Below are 5,000 nucleotides of genomic sequence, written 5' to 3' on the forward strand. Positions count from 1 at the left end.
GGGACCACCAGCAGGTTTTCAGACGACGCACAAGGTGCAGACGACGCTATTTCGTGACGTCACTGCCAAAACCTCTATATCTGTTGGTGTCTACTATCTGTATGAATTTGTTTGCAATGCACTCAACTAATCTTTACTGTACTATAGCTACCTGCACCCTTCGTTTCAAGGTTTTGTAGAAGCCATTTTTCGTGAAAGGTGTACGGCGAATTCCTGGGTGTTTTGGTGTCTTTGATGTAGTATTTCTGAAGGAGCTTCTCCGGTCCTTCACCGAAGTGTGAAGCCTCAAAGGCTTCCGTGATGTCTGTGCCCTTGGTCACCTGCAGCCACATCTTCCCTGAAAGTATCAGATTATAGGCTACACCTAAATGGGACCATGGCGTGGAGGAAAAGATCCATCATAATAGGACACACACATAGCTCACAATGTGCAGCTACAATGAAAAAAAGTAAATATGATACGGAAAAAAACTGATAATATACAGAAGTTGAAGAGAACAAATATAGTGTAGACAAGATACGAAAAACCTATATAAGCTGTAAATTACGATTAAAACAGTGCAAATCAGCGGTCGATAAGACATACGTATATGATACACATGCAATATATACAAGCAAGTTGAAGACAGCGAGTCATCAGTGGACCAGACCAACAGAATGACGTGTTTGTTTCGGGAATGTAGGCCGACTTTAGGGGAACGCTCCTGCATTGAATCTAGATCATTATGTACTAAAGCACTAATAGCAATGTTTGTTGATTGTTGTTGAAGGTAGTGGAAATTCAACATCCATATACCTCAATAGAAAATAAAAACTCACCTCCTGGGTGTTTGTCGATGAAGTCTGTGAGGTCATAGAGCTTGTCGTGCACTCGCCAGTAGGGACCAACATCATCATCTATTCTCTTCGCGCTTAGCCACTCCTGGAAGGTCTTGTGCGGGTAGTTTGTTGGAAACTTTTTGTAAGCGGTTAGCTTGATGCTGCTGTCACCACTCTGGGCGTCACCCTCACGAGGCGCCATGCTGTAGCAGGGTTAAAAGTACCTCTTTTTAACCCTGTGTTGTGAGACAGCACAGACACTGCTGCCCCGACAAGTCGCACTGCGTCCAGTGGCTTGGCGGCACTGAAACGCCACGATAAGGGATGCGATATCATGATCCATAGCCTCTTCGTTTGTGTGGTGGTGGGGGAGGGTATGGGGGACTATTTGACAAACAGACTGTATCAGTATCCATGTCATCAACTGTGTGTGTGTGTGTGTGTGTGTGTGTGTGTGTGTGTGTTCAGTGCATTATTAATGCATGGAGTCTTTGGGGGTTTGCAAACGTAGGTCATGATGAACGAACTGTCGCTTTACTTTAGCCCCTGTTATCGTTCAAATATATAAATGTCATGGCGGTGTTCCAGGCATGTCTATCCGCCTCTCTCTGTGGGAGGTATCGACAACAGAATGTATCCCCGTTCATGGAAGATATAATATCATTATTGTAGTACTGTTGACTGCTGGGAGGTGTCGCGTTGGTCCAGAGGTTCCGGGTACAGCACATTCCCCTTCCCCTCTACCAACTTAATACATTGAGGATATGTGATGATGGATTATGTATTTAAATCAGAGCTGTGTTCGAATCGGCTATCTGAGGTCCCGCAGTAAGGCCCACCCTTGCACGCCAAGGTGTGGCGGCGATGGCGGCTCCGTCACGCCATCCAATGAGCCACCGGTGACAGCAGCAGACTTTTTGCGTCACTAAAACCCTAACCAGCAAGCAGCCAATCGGTGATGCTAAGCAATAATGTGGGCACAGCCTTGCGACACCTCAGGTATATGACAGTTTTGCTTTGAAATGTCCAGCCCTGTTTGATCGAGGTGGTCCTTTTCTTGTTCCTTGCACGTTGATCAGGATGAACGCGATTAGTGGCCGTAACTGACCATGGAGTGGAGACGAATTCAGTTTTCCATCGTTACTGTTGTGTTCTGTGTTGCTGAAACAGTAAATGGCTTTGATAATAATGCTCTGTTGTTGTAATTTATTATTATTATTATTATTATTATTATTATTATTATTATTCTCGACCGTGGTCATCATCGTCATTATTAATGCAACAATTGCAGTTTCATCATGATTGATATGATATTGTAGTTATAATATTTTTAAAAATTATATTTCATTACTAAGATTGCTTTCTTTTCTCCATGCCGGCCACAAGAGGTGAAATGGGAGGGTGGGAGGCGGCATGCCCATGGGGGGAGCTGCGGCGGCGCGGGGCTCCGTGACGAGGCTTGTTAAACACGAATTCTGGCGTTATAAAACTTGCTGAAAGTGGCACCGCTGCCGCCTACATCGAGGACCATTACCGGCACCTGGGGCTCCCGCCACTGCCCGAGCCTGATTTTTTGTGTGGAATTTCAGCGGCATAATTTTGTTCGGTTTTATCCGGCCAGCTGCTGCCTCAGCTTGTATGTGGCAGACAGCAGATTGGCTATCCAGCTTCATCTCGTGCTGAAAGCTGTGTGTTTGGTGTAATGTAACAGGCAGGCCGTGGTGTGCAGCATTCACGACTTGGAGGTGATAGGTCTACTGAAACTTATCTCCTTAGACGTTGATGACTCAGAGGAGCGTGGACATGCAAGACTTATATCACACCACTTAGTTGCGGATCACTTGGGTGATCTACATCGAGAGATGATATTTGTTATTTGATAGAGATCTCTCTCTCTCTCTCTCTCTCTCTCTCTCTCTCTCTCTCTCTCTCTCTCTCTCTCTCTCTCTCTCTCTCTCTCTCTCTCTCTCTCTCTCTCTCTCTCTCTCTCTCTCTCTCTATCTCTCTCTCTCTCTCTCTCTCTCTCTCTCTCTCTCTCTCTCTCTCTCTCTCTCTCTCTCTCTCTCTCTCTCTCTCTCTCTCTCTCTCTCTCTCTCTCTCTCTCTCTCTCTCTCTCTCTCTCTCTCTCTCTCTCTCTCTCTCTCTCTCTCTCTCTCTCTCTCTCTCTCTCTCTCTCTCTCTCTCTCTCTCTCTCTCTCTCTCTCTCTCTCTCTCTCTCTCTCTCTCTCTCTCATCATCATCATCGTTGTGGTAGACAGAACACAGTCCACCTCATAAGTTGGTATCCTCAGACCTTCCGCCACTCCATCAACAATTTCCAAAGGCCAAAACAGGAGATCAATCGAGTTTTAATGAGCAGTTTTTAGGATCGTGGTACAGAAGAAAGGTCAAACTCACACCAGGGCCATAAAGTACCCGTGGAAATACCCAGAAATACGAAAAAGCCTTGTTTAAAAACGTGTGGACGCTGAAGTGTTGAGAATGTGACTTAGACTCATGGGTTATAGTGATATTTGAGTGGTCTTGAGGGCCGTGCAGTGATAAGCATATGCCGGAGGCTTATCGATCACCGCTGCCCAGAAGACACGTGCAAGCAATAGAGCAGAGAGAGAGAAGAAGAAAGAAAAAGAAAACAAAAAGTGCTAGCATGTGGGTTGATGGAAAAGAACGAGATGAAGGAGAGTAAAAAATAATGGAGCAAAGAGAAGAAATAAATGTAATTACCAAAAGAGTAAAAGTGAGATATGTTTGTAAAGTTTCCATGGATATCTTTGTAGCTTTTTTGTTGTTCCTTGACATTTATACCCATTAAACACACACACACACACACACACACACACACACACACACACACAAGTTAACCCGGTAGCAGCGACCAAATTTGTGGCTCTACCGTGTAGCAGCAGTGGGCCAAATTTCTGCCATGATATAAGCCTCCCAAAATAGATGATGCATAAACTGATCACACATGCGTTGATTTATATTATGAATTGGTTTGCGTGGTGATGATTATTTCTCATTATTTCACTTACGGGGACTAACTAACCTAACCTAACCTAATCTAACCTAAGAAACATGACCTCCGCAGCTACCGGGTTAATATTAGATTCACCGCGATACACAACAAACAGCCCGGTGCGTCACGTGGGGTTGGGTGGTTGTCCTCACATGCGTTGGGTTGAAGGTCACGCCGCCACAGGAAGCACAGGATGGTGACATGTTGCCACCCTTGCTCCATCATTCCTTACTTGGTGACTGTGGTGTTCGAGCGAGATAAATAGATGAACAGATAGAGATAAGTATGTAATGTTTAAGTAGGGCTGATAGATGAATAGATAGACAGATAGGAAGTATGTATATAGATGGTTTTAAGTAGGAAGAGAGGCAGACGGACCGGCAGGTACGGAGGAATAGATAATAGATGAGTGAGAGGAAGATAAGAAGTACAGTGGTGATAAGATGTTACTGAATCTATTTCCGCATCATACTTAAGATACGGCTGTTGATGTGTGTGTGTGTGTGTGTGTGTGTGTTTGCTGAAAAATGAAATTAAATGTCTTCGATATTAGAATTTGTACCCTCTCCTCCTCTCTCTCTCTCTCTCTCTCTCTCTCTCTCTCTCTCTCTCTCTCTCTCTCTCTCTCTCTCTCTCTCTCTCTCTCTCTCTCTCTCTCTCTCTCTCTCTCTCTCTCTCTCTCCTTTACTAACTTTCTGCCTTTCCTTTCATTGCCTCCCTCTCTCTCTCTCCTCCTTTATCCTTCGCTTATTTTATTCTGCCTCTCCCTCTCTCATCCGGTTTATGTCTCCCCTACTCACTTATTCTCTCTCTCTCTCTCTCTCTCTCTCTCTCTCTCTCTCTCTCTCTCTCTCTCTCTCTCTCTCTCTCTCTCTCTCTGCTCCCCTTGTTAAGCTGGAAAAGGGATCATCTCGTCTCCTTCTCTCCCTTATATTGTGTTTCGTTCCATCAGTCATCTTGCTGCTGGTCTATATTCCTCTGTTCTCTCCCTCTCCTCTTAATATCCCCGCTTTACTTTCTCCTCCTCCTGCTCCTTTTCCTCCTATTCCTCCTCCTCCTCTTTTTCCCATCCCGCTTATCCTCTTTCTCTTCTCTCATCCCTGTCTTTCAATCGTCTCTTGGTTCTGAAATGGATGGAAACAGTTCTGCTCGTTCTTGCACTTCA

At 44.9% G+C, this 5,000-nt stretch overlaps 1 pseudogene; it reads right to left on the minus strand.

The window, feature by feature from the left end:
• The window catches only part of LOC126992201 (cytochrome b5-related protein-like), a 5,548-nt pseudogene extending 4,487 nt beyond the window's left edge, over positions 1 to 1,061 (minus strand).
• Between the last annotated feature and the right edge of the window lie 3,939 nt (positions 1,062 to 5,000).

The sequence above is a fragment of the Eriocheir sinensis genome, unplaced genomic scaffold (assembly GCF_024679095.1).
Source record: "Eriocheir sinensis breed Jianghai 21 unplaced genomic scaffold, ASM2467909v1 Scaffold417, whole genome shotgun sequence".
Taxonomy (NCBI): Eukaryota; Metazoa; Arthropoda; class Malacostraca; order Decapoda; family Varunidae; genus Eriocheir; species Eriocheir sinensis.